The 16,519-nt window shown below is 38.1% G+C and overlaps 1 protein-coding gene across 2 annotated transcripts in view; it reads left to right on the top strand.

The window, feature by feature from the left end:
• Nucleotides 1-11,834: 11,834 nt before the first annotated feature.
• Nucleotides 11,835-16,519, top strand: part of ACSL4 (acyl-CoA synthetase long chain family member 4) — a 59,352-nt gene continuing 54,667 nt past the window's right edge. Inside the window, exons 1-2 of one of the 2 annotated variants that reach the window (XM_043570606.1) lie at nt 11,835-11,931; nt 15,416-15,466. The gene's annotated coding sequence lies outside the window, so the exon portion shown is untranslated. The remainder of the gene's footprint in view (nt 11,932-15,415; nt 15,467-16,519) is intronic. The other variant, XM_043570608.1, reaches the window with a different exon arrangement.

The following is a 16,519-nucleotide window of genomic DNA, read 5'->3' as shown; positions in this document are numbered from 1 at the left end:
ATGCTTTTAACATAGTTTAATTTATTCCCTACCCTTAAGACATTTTGTTGTTTCCATTTCTGAGCTTAATTCTTCATGCCTTAAGGCCAAACTATGCATGTGTTCTTAATGCCCTGCCCATAAACCTGAGAAATAGGACACTAGTCTCAGTAACAATGGCTCATTAAGCGAGTGATTCTAAATATCTGTGTATTAGGTTGAATCATTTGAAACTGCTGTTTTTTTTAACGTAACAGGTTTTGACTATTGGAAGTTTTATATGGGTCAGCCTAATAGTTGGAAAAGCTTTCTAAAAAAAAAAAAAAAAGAAATGGGTGGGCAGGTGGCACCTGGGTGGCTCAGTTGGTTGAGCATCCGACTCTTGATTTCAGCTCAGGTCATGATCCCAGGCTCATGGGATCAAGCCCTGCATTGGGCTCTGTGCTGAGCATGAAGCCTGTTTAAGATTCTCTCCCCTCTGCCCCTCTCCCCTGCTCGTGCATGCTGTCTCTCTCCAAAATAAAAAAAAAAAAAGAAAAGAAAAAGCTTTCTAGGTTATTCTGATCCCTTCCCGCTCTTCTCCTCCATTCTCATTCATCTGAGAATCCCTGTCCTCTAACTCTACTGAGTATGCCTGCATTTAGAATGGTGAGCAGACACATTTTGTCAGGCAAGAGTGTTCACACACTCCCCCTTCAAAATTGCTGAACATTCAACCTAAGCTCTCTGCAAGATAGCCCGACAGCTTGGTCTTCTAATTGCAGATCTGTATTGGATGGCCAGGGACACAGGTGCCACCCAGTGGTGCCTTTTAGAGGAACGGCTCATGTTTCTCTACCACCCTCCAACATATCAAATACTTTCATTCTTTCCCCTTTCTTTTATGCATTTCCATGTTCATGGTCTCCCCTTCCTTTTCTTCTCCCAACCTATGCCAATGGCACTTCTGGGTTTCATTATACTAGCTGGGTTTCATATACTAGCTATATAACTTTGCAGTGATAATCCCTATTTAAATAAAGGCTTTGGAACACTAGTCAAGAAGTAATAAATAAACACACCGAATAGACTGTTATTTGGTCTGCTTATGAAGTCCTGATTCCTACCCAAAATGGGTATTAAGTGTGTATTCTGTCAGAATATGGCACTTCTTGTGTTTAATTTCAAGCTTCTCAGTTGTATGGGGGGAAGCGCTTTTATATAGGTCAGGTTTGAAGAGGCATACACATCTACCTAAGAGTGAAAGATTTAACTTGGAAGTCATTCTTTAGTTTCCCTTCTGTGTAGCAGGACTTGTTAATTCATCCTGTGTTCATCCAGAAACTATTTGGTAAGCATTTACAGTGTACCTGTACTGTGCTAGGTCCTGTGGATTATAGTGGGGATCAAGACAGGCATGACCTCTGCCTTTAAGGAGCTTACAGCCCAGCAAGGGAACAGAAACTTGAACAAGTTTAAGTACTGTGCTGTATGGGTGCCCGCAGAGCAAATAGCAGAGACACCTGACGTAACGTGGGGAGGTAAGGAAGGCTTTTTAAAAGTGCTATTTAAACTAAGACCTAAAGGAAGCCAGGAAAAGGGAGAAAAGAATGTCCTTGGCAGAAGGAAAAGCATGTGTTAGACTCCAAGGTGAGAGATTAAGCTTGGTTCTTCTGAAAAACTAAAGTTTATAATGGCCAGAGCTTGTGAGATCAGCTTGATTTGAGCCTCACACAAGTCCTCACAACAGGTAGTAATAGTACTTCCTCCATTTTAGAATTGTGGCAAATGGGGTAAAGAGGTTAAACAACTTGCCCCAGGTCACCCAGTGCTAGAAAGGGGCACAGCCAGGAGCTGGACCCAGGCCATCTGGCTCCAGCATTTTGGCTCCTAACTACCATGGTAGACTGCCTCTCAGCAGGGCATTGTGTTACATTGGAGCTTCATGGGCTATTTCTTTAGCCTTCAATGAAGCATAGGACCTTATCCTGTTAATCTGTGGTCTTTTTTCTCAGATTGGCCAGGTGAAATACAATTTTTCTTACTAAGCTGAATATGAGGTTATACTAGGCACAGACTATTCCAAGAGCCAGAACTTATAAACATGTGAAAAATTCTTTAAGCTTACAGCATCTGGGTTAGCCCAGAAACTCTCCGGCTTGCTTTGGTCTTTTACCATTGATTGGGAACCAAGTACTTCATTTGATATGCAGCTCTAAGGTTGCTACCCTGTATTTTCCAGAGAATCATTGATGGGAAGTTATAATTACTTGTTTTTTTTTTTTTTTTTTGTAAAAAAGAATGAGTAATAAAATATGTATCCCTGCAAGGCTGGAATTTTTGCTTGATTGCTACAGTTAATTTGGCAATATCCTTTCCTCTGACTTTTAAAGTTAGTTAAAGGGTAAACACAACTTTTTAAATAGGACTATAGTCTTTAAAAGTCATAAATTAAGAACCTATAAATGGAGAGATCTTATAGTGGTTGTGATTTATCCTTTTATGTACTTAAAATATAAGCATGTGTTTTGTAAGATGAGGAATTGAATACTTCAGTTTGAATTTATCAATTAAGGTTTAGAATTTTTTTTTTAATGTTGTCTATTTTGAGAGAGAGAGAGACTGAGCGGGGAAGGGGCAGAGAGAGGGAGACACAGAATCTGAAGCAGGCTCCAGGCTTCGAGCTGTCAGCACAGAGCCCAACGTGGGGCTCGAACTCACGAACCATGAGATCATGACCTGAGTCCAAGTTGGATGCTAAACCAACTGACTGAGCCACCTAGGCGCCCCTATCAATTAAGGTTTTAATCTAGATTTCAGAAGTTGGATTATAAATATTGCATTGTATGTAAACTGAGATTGTCATAATTTTACATTGTTGAAACACTGGGGATAAAGAATTGTGCATGTGTGTACGCATATGTATGCATAATGGCACAAAGCTGGTACTTTCATTTACCTGCCCTTTTGTATATGACAGTGGATTTAATCAGGAGTCTGTATTTCTCTCCACTAGTGAAGGTTGGCTTTTGCAGATGTAGCATATATTCTTGCCTTGTTCTTTTGTGGGGCCAGAGTTAGAGTTATCACTAGAGTCACCACTAGGAATGTTTTTGCCAAAAAACGGGTGAGGATTCTGACAATAATTACACTGGGCCAACAGGTAAACCAGGGGACAGACTCTGGCAGACTGGCAAGTGTGACCACCATCATTTGAACCTGTTCACATAAGCATCAAATTTGTGGGCTTAGCTTCAGGAGCACTGGGTCAACCCAGTTGAGTTAACCAGCAGCCACAGATCGTTTTCCCTTGACTTTACAGTAAAAACATTAATTTTCAAGTAGATACATTATTATATGTTGCGGTGCAATCGTATGTGTATCAGCTGTACTCTTATGATAGTATTTAGTATTGTGGACTCTGCTGCTAGGCCCTTTTGAGATTATTGCAGGACACATTCCTAGCCGTCTGGGCCTTACAGGAAGTGAGATTACTTAATGATACTTTACTGTTACCTGAAACATTTTGAAATGAAAACTTTGAGGGAAAGAGATGATTCAGCCTTTTCTGCCTGCTTCTTTTTGAAGCGAGTACGCGTTTGTAATGTGATATCACAGTTGATTGGAATGTCTAAAGCAAGTCAGTCTTAGGTAAGATGATACACTCTGAAGTTCAGAGAAGTTGGTCCCAGAGTTGAGGCTGTAAACAACTGGATACTGATGGAGACTTCAGTTCTGAAGTGCCCTTGCTTCAAAATCCTTCTTAGCCCCTGAGTGGAAGGCAACGAGGTGATCCCCACTTGGTGCCTTTTGCTTGTGATACCTTTTCGGAGAGAAGGCCTTGATTTCCCCTAGAGGGCTGATGCTGGTCAGACAAAAACCCTTTTCCTTTATGAGAGCAGAAGAGTTGGCAAGTATGACGGGGTGTCTATTAAATCTTAAGCAGATATCCTCTGGCATTTGAGTTCCTGCTTATTTTAATAGGATAAGCGAGTGGAACCCTGGGCTTTTGAGAAGTTACTTGTATTTCATTCTGTGTGGAACCTCTTAGGATTGTCTGCTTTTTTGATAGCGTGCATTCACTTGCCAGTAGTCTTCAATGGTTGTTAGTCACATTTTGGCATAGGGGACCACGAGGACAGTTAGCTTTAGGGAACATTTAACATTGTAGTTATAGCAAGAAAAAAGGAGCTTTATTCTGCTTTGTTGATTATGTTGCATGAGCAAAAGAAGTTTCTTTTATTTTGAGTCTAGGTAGTTTAGAAACAAGTGTCTAATCTTTCGGTAGCACAGTTGAAGTCAACTTTTGGATCCTTTTACAGTGTCACTTCCCCACTTGAGTAGCACCAAATGCCTTAGGGGCCCTATTCATTGTCACTTCCCAACACACACAAACACAGATGCACACTAGAATTAATTGAAAGACTAGTGCTCTATTCTCTCCTTATTTATTAAATGATGACACTAATATGTTCACTGCAGAAGTTTTAGAAAGGATAGGAAAAATATAAGGATAAAACTAAAAATCACTGATAATTCTACAACCTCGGGTGGGGGGGGTGGGGTTAACATTTCAGCTTGTAGTCTGCATACCGTTTGAAGAGGTTGATATTTATTGTTCAAGTTTCCTCTTAAGCCAATGAAACTGTATATATCTTGAATATATCCTTAAATACGCTTTGGCAGTGCTGTATTTGATGAGTGTGTAGTATTTAATTATATTGATGCATCGTTATTTTACCAATATCCATCCATTTGGGCATTTGCAATTAGTTCTTTGTTTTTCAGTTCTTTTTATAACAGTGATGAGTGTTGTCTACGTTTTTGTGTGTGTGCACCTCTGATTAATTCCTTAGGATATTCCTAGAAGTAGAAAGTGAAATAACTAGGTTGGGAGTATGATATAAGAGGCATATTTCCAAATTGCTTTCCGTAAAGCTTGTACCAATTTATGCTTCTGTCAACAGTATATAAAGTGCCTTTTTGTATATATTTGGCGGCACTGAGTACTTTCTTTATTCTTAATTGGCACTCCTTCTGATGGAACTTCCACACATTGCTGTTCTAGTAAATAAAAATTATTCCTGGTGAAATGAAAGTGGGTATATAATATCAACAGTTAGTAGTGCAAGGAGTTGGTGGCCCTGGATACTTTGAGAACCATCAAAACAGACTGTATTTTAGCTCCAAGAGTCTATGTTTCTGAAAATATATATTTTTTCCTTCCTCAAGTAGTTTATCAATCTCAACTTTAGGGGAAAGTGCTAGGTTTTTTCCTCCTAAAATTATTGCTCCATGAGTGCTTATCGTTTATGACTTACCCTTTGTGTACATACTGTTTATTAAGACTCATGCTTTTGTTGTCTTTAAAAACAAAATGTAACTTCTGGAAAAAATTACATGAATTTTTGGAAAGTTTGAATTGTTATACTGGAGTACTTTCTGGTGAGAATCACTTAGAGTAACAAGTACTGCATTCAAGTATTGTTCAGGTCTGTAGTATTTTTTTTTTATAAAATTTTTTAAGTTTATTTATTTTGAGAGAGAGAGCAGGGGAGGGGCAAAGAGAGACGGGGAGAGAGAGAGAATCCCAAACAGGGTCCACATCATCAGCACAGAACCCGATGGGGGGCCTGCACCCACGAACTGTGAGATCATAACCCGAGCTGAGATCAAGAGTCAGACTCTTAACCGACTGCGCCACCCAGGCGCCCCTGGGTCTTTAGTATTTTAATGAAAGCCTTATAAATCCAGAACCATCTGTGTATCAAAACATTTCTTAAATAAACTTGGAAGGAAGGGATTTGGTATGTCCAATTTTTGATATGATGCAATCTATTTGGCCAAAATGTTTAAAAAATCAGTGTTATGACATTGTTGGTCCCAAGTCAAGAATTACCAGTGCGACAGCAATGTTCATGTGTTAAAACATTTTTTTCCCCTATTGGTGTTTCATAATAGCGAAGCTATATGTTTAGGCAGACCTTACAAGGATTTATTGGTGTTTGTTACTTAAAGAAATTCTTATTTAAATGCAATTGAGTATTGAGAACTTTTAAGTAAGATGTGTTTTTCCCTCTTGATGCTGTTGTTAATTTAATCCTAGGTAGCAGAAAGGATTGGAACTTTTTTGTTCTCTAATATTCTTTTTTTAAAGTTTATTTATTTTTGTAATCTCTACACCCAATGTGGGGCTTGAACTCATGATCCTGAGATCGTTACATGCCCTTCTGATTGAGCCAGGCGCCCCTGTGTTCTAATATTCTTACATTCATCTTAAGAGTAAAGAATAATCAATACTGATGAGAAAGAAATTCTTAATTCTCCTGCATAGGGAAGCACATAAGATGCTTTCCTAATGTTCTAGAAAGTAGACTTTATTTTAGCTCCTATGGTCATTTGGAGAAGAGAGAGAAGAGAATTTTTTTAATGTACATATTTTTTTTTATTTTTCAACGTTTATTTATTTTTGGGACAGAGAGAGATAGAGCATGAACGGGGGAGGGGCAGAGAGAGAGGGAGACACAGAATCGGAAACAGGCTCCAGGCTCTGAGCCATCAGCCCAGAGCCCGACGCGGGGCTCGAACTCGCAGACCGCGAGATCGTGACCTGGCTGAAGTCGGCCGCTTAACCGACTGCGCCACCCAGGCGCCCCATTAATGTACATATTTTTAATGTTTATTTGTTTTTGTTTTTGATAGCATAAGCAGGGGAGGGGCAGAGAAAGAGAGGAAGACAGGGGATATGAAGCAGGCTCTGCACTGACAGCAGCAATCCTGACATGGGGCTCAAACCCACAGACCTCGAGATCATGACCTGAGCCAAAGTCGCACGGTTAGCTGACTGAGCCACCCAGGTGCCCCGAGAAGAGAATCATTTTAGAGACTAGTTCACTACTCTCATTTTAATGCCTATTTTGGCTCTGAAAAATCTGTAACTTTATAAGTAAGGAGTGGAATTTATATACACCTAGTTTATTTTTCTGTTCCAGATGAAGTCTAGTACCTATATTGTAGTTCAGGTACTTGTTATTTTTATACACACACACACACACACACACACACACACACACACAGAGTTTACATAGATGTGTGTGTGTGCATGCGCATGTGTATAAAGTTTATCATACTAATGGTAAGACTAAATGTATGTGTGTGTGTAAAGATACTAATTATAGGGGGAGAATTTGTATACCAAAATGGGTGGTAACATAATTCTAGAGTTGGAGTATTTCTCTTGGCATTGAAACTAGACTCTGTCTTTGAGCTTGGGTAAAGGCAATGGGTGTAGCATAAATAAGCATTGCTTCAAAACCGAGAAAGTACAACAAAGAAACTACCCCAGAATACTGCAGATTTAACTATGTGAAGAGATATCCGTTGTTGTCATGGATATACGGGTGATATGTTCTTCCCGGTACTGACAAGAATAATTTTTGAGTTAGGAGTAGAACAAAGGACTTTCTGTTTGGCTAAAAGTGATTATAATCATTCTAAAATATAATGGTAGTTTTTTGTTACCAAATATCTGCCGAAGATGATAATGTAAACAGAAATTCTAGCTTAAGTATAGTATAGAAATGTCAAACCACTATGTTGCACACCTGAAACCAATAGAACATTTTGTCAACCATACTTCATGATAAAAAAAATAGTTACAAATAAAGTGAAGGCTGATATGAATTGTGAAGGGAAAAAAAATAATGACTTAAACCAGCTGTATTCTCTGACAAGTGTTAGATTATTTATTTTGTCCATTCCAACAAGTATTTGATGCTATTTTCAAGCCAAGGTGGGATACAGAGGTAGTAAGACGCAGTCCTTGCCCTGAATGAGCTTACTGTTTAGATAAGTGATTAAGGCAAATTCATAAATAATACAAGGTAATGTAATAGAAGTTTCAAGCTGTTGGGGCGCCTGGGTGGCTCAGTAGGTTAAGCGTCTGGCTTCGGCTCAGGTCATGATCTCACAGTTCATGGGTTCAAGCCCTGCGTCAGGCTGTGTGCTGACAGCTCAGAGCCTGGAGCCTGCTGCGGATTCTGTGTCTCCCTCTCTCTCTCCGCCTCCTCTGTTCGAGCTCTGTCTCTGTCTCTCTTTCTCTCTCTCAAAAATAAATAAACATTTAAAAAAAACGTTAGAAGTTTCAAGCTGTTGGAGAAAAGCTGTAGAAGTTCAAAAGAAGGCAAGAAATGTTAGCTCAAGGTATCAGTGAAGATATCCCAGAAAAGGTGGCTTTTGAGCAGAATTCTGGGTATAAAGAAGGACATGAATGAAGTCTATGACACAGGAGAATTCCAGAGAATATGAATATGATATATATTTTTTCAAGGTGATAAATGGTTTCTTTTGGGTGGAATAGTAAGGCAGATATTTTTCCTATTAAAAATTATTTCATAGTAAAATATTTAATGCTGCTGATGGAAATATAAATAGGTACAGCCTTTCTGGAAAATAATTTTTTATTATATATTAATAGTTTCCTTTCCCACCCTTCCTACCCCCTCAATCTGCCTTTGACTTGGCAATCACACTTTTAGGAACTATGAGGAAATAATTTTTATAATCTTGAAGTGGAAAAACAACCCAGAAGCCACAAATGAGACTACCAATATGTGTTATTAAAACTTGAGAACCAATATTTGGCCCTAAGCACCCAAAACAACAGAAAAACTATATTGGGAAGAATACTGCAGACAAAGGCTTTATTTCCTTAATATATGAAGGTTTCTTATGAATCACTAAGAAAAAATGAATAATCAAGTGGAAAAAATGGACAAAGGATTTGATTCATATTCATTCATATAAGAAATTCAGATATAGTGACTACTGTAAATAATTTAATACATCCATTGAAAAATATCAAAAAAGTGTTTTTGGTGCCTGTTGAACAGAATTCAATGCAGTGTTAGAGGGGATGTGGAGAAATGGGCATATTAACAGATTCCTGGTGGGAATGTGAAATGATGTATTCTATTTTATAGAGCATTAAAATTTTTTGAGGGGAATAAATTTTAAACTTTTACAAAAGAGTTGCAAAACCTAGTACATCATTTCCGTGGATCCTTCACCTAGCTCCCCCTAGTGGTAACATTTTATGTAATTAATTAAAACTAAGAAATTAATATTGGTATAATACTATTAACTAAACTACAGACTTTGTTTAAATTTCATCGGTGTTTCCGGTAACATCTTTTTTCTGTTCCTGGATCCAATCTAGGTTCTCATATAGTTGCCGTATCTCTTTAGTCTCTTCCATTTTTTTTTAACTTTAAGTTTTTAATTTCAATTCCAGTAGGATTACAGTGTTATATTAGTTTCATATATATAATATAGTAATTTAACACTTCTATTCATCACCCTGTGCTCATCACAAGTGCCCACCTCAATCCCCATTGTCTATTTTACTCAGCCCCCCACCCACCTCCCCTCTGGTAACCATCAGATGGTTCTCTATAGCTAAGAATCTGTTTCTTGGTTCCTCTCTCTCTCTCTCTCTCTCTCTCTCTCTCTCTCTCTCTCATTTTTTCCTCTTTGCTTGTTTGTTAAGTTCCACATATGAGTGAAATCACATGGTATTTGTCATTCTCTGACTTATTTCATTTAGCATAAGACTCTAGCTCTCCTTAGTTTGTTCCAATCCATGACAGTTCCTCAGTCTTTGTCTTTTACAACCTTGACAGCTTTGAGGAATACTGGTTACTTTGTAAAATGTCCCTAATTTGGGTTTACCTAATTTTTTTTCTTGGTTAGATTGAGATGATGTAATTTGGGCAAGAATACCACAGAAGCAATGTTGTCTCCTTCTAAGTGCGTCCTGTCAGGGGTATGTGATGTCGATGTGCCCTATTATCAGTGATGGTAACCTTGATCACCTAGTTAAGGTGATGTCAATTTTGTTTCTCTACAGTAAAGTTATAGTTTTTCTCTTTGTAGTTAATAAATGTTATAAATGCTTCAAATTTATTATATTGTATTAATACATATTTGGGGATAATACTTTGAGACCAGTTTTAACTTTAAAACTTTCACTCACCAGGTTTTCTATTTCCTTTATTTCTTCCACATTTGTTAATTAGAATTTTTGTATAAGGAATATTTGTTCCTTCTCCCTTGTGTACTTATTTATTCAATCATTTATTTTTATTAGTATGCCCTCATGGATATTTATTTTATTCTTTGGGATTTAGGCTAACACTATCATTATTTGTTCAAATTGTCCCAGATTTGACCATTGGGAGCTCTTTTGGGTTGGCCCCTGTGTTCCTTTGGTATGTCTCCATCTTTTTTTAAAAAGTTTATTTATTTTGAGAGAGATAGGGTAAGAGAGCAGAGGAGGGGCAGAGAGAGAGGGAGAGAGAGAAAATCCCAAGGAGGCTCTGTGCTGTCAGCACAGAGCCAGATGTGGGGCTCGAACTCACAAAGTTGCACACTGTATAGATAGTATGATTCAGTTTTTGCTGAAAAGCTGTGCATGTGTGAGTGTATTAGAATATGCTTACAAAAATGTCTCCAAGGGTACCCACCATACTATTAAAAGCTCTTACTTCTACAAGATTGAATAAAAAATATGCTTTCACTTTGTATTTTATATTTTGTAATGTTTGAGGTTTTTTAAACCTCTTTATTGAGATATCATGAATATTTTTAAAACACATTTTGTTTTAGGTTACATAACTTTTCCATGTGACAGTCTGGAATTATCTCCATACTCTTTACACTATTACATGATAAATTTTGGGTCGTTTTATTTAGGTTATAACATTTGTTTAATACGTTTTAGTTGTTTGTGAATCAAGTGACCTATGATCCTATGAAACATTTTAGATTCTTGGACCACTCATACTCAAATATATTCTTAAAGGGAAAAGAAAAGATTGTACTGTAGCTTAGATTTTGAGCAGTGCTCTCTAGTAGTTTGATTGACTTATGACAGTCATGTAGGCCTGTTTTAAATGTCATTTTCGGGGCGCCTGGGTGGCTCAGTCGGTTGGGCGTCCGACTTCGGCTCAGGTCATAATCTCGAGGTCCGTGAGTTCGAGCCCCGCGTCGGACTCTGTGCTGACAGCTCAGAGCCTGGAGCCTGTTTCAGATTCTGTGTCTGCCTCTCTCTCTGACCCTCCCCCGTTCATGCTCTGTCTCTCTCTGTCTCAAAAATAAATAAACGTTTAAAAAAATATCATTTTCTTTTTCCTTTATGACTCTTTAGAAATCATTTTTGAAATAAACAACATTTATGGGAATTTTGGAAGCTATTAAATCAGCACAAAGAATATATATGAAAATATTAAAACATAGAACTCACCTGTAATCCCACCACACAGCAATAGCTAGCTAGCATTAATATTTGGTACATATCTTACTAATTTTTCTATGAATATCTACCCACTCAAATATGTGTATATAATGGAGTTATATGTACTGTTTTGTATCTGTGTTGTTTCTTGATTTCAACATTTCTAACCTTTGAACTGTATTCTACTATGGCAGTTTTCATTCACTAGCACTTGTTAATATGTGGCTTACATGTATTTATCTGAAGCAAGACCATTGCTTAGAACATTGTTTTATAAGGGACTCACCAGAATTTACTTTTAGATTTGAACACCAAGTGCTCAGAACTTTGTTAATATTTTCCACTGTTTTCTGAAACATTCTCTTTTAAACTTACTAAGATGGGTCCTTGAGATATCAATTATAGGAGGAAGATTCCTTATGGTTTAAACATTTACAGCAGATGTTATCACAAGTTCAGTATTGACTTTACTTCTAGAAGAATGTTCTCAAAATGCTGGCTAACAGACTAACTTATTTGCAAGAGGGCAAAAACTAAACACATTAATGGTTTATTTTTAAGCCTGTCTCAAAAGATGAGGGTTGTCTGAAGTTGAACAACACTGCCTTGTATTTGTATTGCTTTTTCCTTAATCACTGTCCTATTAGCCGCATGGACACAGTTTTGCTGCATGGTATTCGGTGAGTAAGGTTTTCTCAGGGCTGCCTCATTGCCTAATTGAAAGATGATAAACTCTAGAAGCTGTATTCTCTCTTTTTCCATTCACCAGGTGATCATTAAGTGGAAATAAACTATATTATATGCTGTATTCTGTTAAAAGTTTGCCTTGTGAAGGATTTCCAACTTCCTTGTGTTACAAAAACTTGAGTGTACATGTGAACTGAAAAGTATGTTCAAACTTTGCATTCTAATTTCTGCTAGATCATTCCTAGTCAGAGTCCTTTGTAAATAGAGCCTGCATGGTGACAATCTGCTTAGTCCTTTTATATGAAATTATCTCTTCAATTTATTTTAATAATGGGATGCTATTTTTGTAGGGGGGAGGCTAGGAGAGAGGTTAAGTTCAGGGTCAGGTTTTCTGTTGTACAGAAAAAATTAGGCTATGTTAGGAAATGTGATTTAGTTCCCTTTTATCTGCTGGGCAGCTGTTGCTTTTTTTGTGTGATGAAAGAAATGTCCATTAAAGTTATAGGCAGTAAAGTCTATCTTTTATATTCAAGAACCTCTTAGAGTTGCTTTGTCTTGCCCGATTGATGGAGGGCTATGAGACTGGAAATGTATCTCCCCCTGCCACCCATAGGTCTTTCAGTGATTTTATGCAAGGTTAGTCTTTGTCATTTATCAGTTACCTGAATTAATCTGTGGGGGAAATCTCTCCATTTGTATATAGAAATAGGAAGTTTTCCCTCCCCATAATTCTCTTTCTGAGCTTTTTGGACTTTAATATGTATATGCGGAGATTTACTTTACTTGTGTTGATATCAAACGTTAGCCCTGTGGGAGAAAAATAAGAAAATGTTAAGTAGCATGCCTTCTGTTTGTAAGTAGTCTTAACCATCTGTGTTCACACATGTACTGAACACTGTCCCCAGCACCCTCTCCCCAAAAGTAGATTGTGGATATTCACTTGCATTGGAAAAGTAGTTCTATCAAACAAAAGGCATGCTCTGTTACTGATAGGTCCTGGTATATATATATCATCCTTCCCTTCATTGTTCTCTGATGGTAGCAAAGGAGAAAGTGAACTGAGTTAATACCAGCTTGTTAGTGTGGTGATTAGGCCCAAGGGTGTTTGTGACTTCCATTGGGGCATCTAGATTTAAAAAAAATTTTTTTAATGTTTATTCATTTTGTGAGAGACAGGAAGAGTCAGAGCATGAGTGGGGGAGGGGCAGAGAGAGAGGCAAACCCAGAATCTGAAGCAGGCTCCAGGCTCTGACTTGTCAGCACAGCTTGAACCCATGAACCACAACAACATGATCTGAGCTGAAGTTAGATGCTTAACTGACTGAGCCAGCCAGGTCCCCCCGCCAAAATTTTTTTGAAGGGTTCTTCTCTTAGTCCTGCTTAAGTAAGTCCTGCTTAAGTACTACTGCATGGAAATAAGAGCTCATTTCTTCTTCAAAATTATAATCGTGCCTAGGATACCCCAGTAGTGTTGAAATGTGCAATAAGTAAGCAATGTCAAATTACTGAAGGACCTTATTTTACCATTCTGAGTATTCAGATGGTAAGTCATTGTCTCCTGTGTTGTACAAAATATGTTAATCTTCAGCTGCAAACTGACCTTAAATCTTCATGGCATATCCATCTTGAAGAAAGAACATCATGAAACTGATCTGTATATTCACTGAGGAAAGATGAAAATATCTGTAGGTTTTACCTAGACCAGGGCTGTATTTTAATTTGGAAAGAACCTTTTGCTGTTTAAAGGAAATTATTCATTGTGGGTTTTTATGGGGAAATCGCTAGGTGCCTGCAGGCACTTGGGGGTGGGGATATCTAGGTAGATTGACTAGTTTTCTGTGGTCACACTTTGTCTCTGTCTCTGAACTTGGCTCCTGTCCTGTTTGGGAGATGGGGGGGAATAAGAAGTACAAATAAAACTGTTAAGAGCATGAATCCTGCTTCTTGCCATTTTCTTTTTATTTTACTTTAAAATTTTTTATTGAGATACAATTGACATATAACATTGTGCGGGGCGTACGTGTTGATTTGATACATTTATATATTGTTATGATTACCACTGTAGTTATAGCTGACACCTCTATTGCATCACATAATTATCATTTCTTTTTGGTGGTGAGAACATTTAAGATCTAGTTTCTTTGAAGTTTGGAAGTGTATGACACAGTCTTGTTGGCTATGATCACTATGTTGTGTATTAGATCTCCAGAACTTACTCATTTTCTGTTTGCAAATTTTTACCCTTTAACAACACCTCGCCAGTCTCCCCTACCCCCCTACCAACTCCTGATAACCACCATTATATGCTGTTCCTAGGCGTGGAATTTTTAGATTCCACATATGAGTGACATCATGCAACATGTGTCTTTCTCTGCCTGGCTTATCTCACTAAGCATAATGTCCTCAAGGTCCATCCAGGTCATTGCAAATGGCAGGCTTTCCTTCTTTATCATGGCTGAATATATTCCATTGTATGTATGCACACACCACATCTTTATCCATTCATCCACTGGCCGGACACCTGGGTTATTTCCATATCTCGGCCATTGTGAATAATGCTGCGGTAAACATGGGAGTGCAGATATCTTTTTGCTATCCTGTTTTCATTTCCTTGGGACATATACCCAGAAGTGGGACTGCTGAATCATAGGATAGTTGTGTTTTTAACTTTTTATGCAACATCCATACTGTTTTCCATAGTGGCTGTGCAAATTTACATTCCCACTAACAGTGCACAAAGCTTCCCTTTTCTCCACATCCTCTTGTCTCCACATCTAACGCTTGTTATCTCTTGTCTTTTTGATGATAGCCATTCTGACAGGTGTGATGTGATAGCTCTTTGTGGTTTTGATTTGCATTTCCCTGATGATGAATGATGTTGAGCACCTTTTCATGTGCTTGTTGGCCATGTGTATGTCTTCGGAAAAATGTCTATTCAGTTCCTCTGCCCATTTTTGTAAAGTTTTTAAAATTTATTTTGAGAGAGGAGAAAGAGAGAGAGAGAGTGTGTGTATGTGTGTGTGAGAGAGAGAGAGAGAGAGTGGGAGAGGGGCAGAGAGAGAGAGAGAGAGAGGGAGGGAGAGAATTCCAAGCAGGCTCCACACTGTCAGCACAGAGCTCGACACCCAGACTCAAACTCATGAACCACGAGATCATGATCTGATCTGAAATCAAGAGCTGGATGCTTCACTGAGTGAGCCACCCAGATACCCCCTCCACTCATTTTTTAATCTTGCCATTTTTTCCCCACAGAGTTTTGACTACGGTTTCTTAATCAGGCTCAATTACTTTTCTGAGATTCTAATAGCATTACTTCTAGCCAGATCATCTCTAGTCATTTCTTGGTTTTCCTTTGATACCTGGCTCATCATGAGCTAAGGTGCACAGGTAATGCAAAACAGCACTTGAGTTTTGTTTTTTTTTAAAGGAGTTCTTTTCTCATGTCATTGTAGCCATAAGCGTTGTCTTTTATTGCAGATTGAAATCAAAGAAGATAGACGTGTTCTTCTTGAGAGAAAAAGGAAATCTGTAAGTATTTGTTCTTTAAAAATTCTAACTTTATGGGGCGCCTGGGTGGCGCAGTCGGTTAAGCGCCCGACTTCAGCCAGGTCACGATCTCGCGGTCCGGGAGTTCGAGCCCCGCGTCAGGCTCTGGGCTGATGGCTCAGAGCCTGGAGCCTGTTTCCGATTCTGTGTCTCCCTCTCTCTCTGCCCCTCCCCCGTTCATGCTCTGTCTCTCTCTGTCCCAAAAATAAATAAACGTTGAAAAAAAAAATAAAAAAAAAAATTCTAACTTTGTAATTTTATCAGCTTTTGGAGAAAATTAAGTTTTAACCATACTAACAGGTGTCTTGACTCATTTTGTAGTGGAAAAACCCTGCCAATGTTTGTCTTAAAAAGGCAGGATTTGGAAAAGTAAAGTGGGAAAACTTTTCACCCTGTACACCTTGTAAAATTTAGACCATCATCACTCATTTATAAAAGGGGAGGTGATAATTGAAATCTAAGTAAAATCTTTTTCCTTGAGTGATACCAAAACATGGACTCACAGATTGGAGTTCCAGTTCTGACTCTTGAGGCTTACAGGCTGTTGAGTGTCTTTGACAAGGTATCTTGCTTCCCTTTGCATCAATTTCCTCATCTGTAATGAGGTTCATTATTACTGATGAAGATAGATCTGTAGTAGCATATATCCTCCCTAATAAATTAAACCTTATTCCAGTTACTGTTTCTCAAAACTGACTTAAATATATTCCTGATTTTCAGAGTTGTAAGTATTAGTCCTTCCTTCGCTGAAGCGTCTACTCTAGACCATAGCATGGAATCAAAGAAATACAACAGAGCACTTAAATTAGAATCACAGTGTTTGAGTCTTGGACGTTGAAAATTATCTAGTCTAGTATTTCCCAAACATTGATTTTCAGACAAATGCTGGTCAGTGAAGAGTTTTTATTGGTCCACGGTGAAGTGAGGAGAGTAAGGACAATGGGCCATTTGTTTCTTAAAGCTAAACTCTTCCCATTTACACGATTACTTGTTATTATAAGATCTGTCCATCTAATTTGGGGGATTAAATACATT

This window comes from Prionailurus bengalensis, chromosome X (assembly GCF_016509475.1).
Source record: "Prionailurus bengalensis isolate Pbe53 chromosome X, Fcat_Pben_1.1_paternal_pri, whole genome shotgun sequence".
NCBI classification, from domain to species: Eukaryota; Metazoa; Chordata; class Mammalia; order Carnivora; family Felidae; genus Prionailurus; species Prionailurus bengalensis.
Note: the sequence above shows the minus strand (reverse complement) of the source record. Positions and strands in the feature narration are given on the sequence as shown.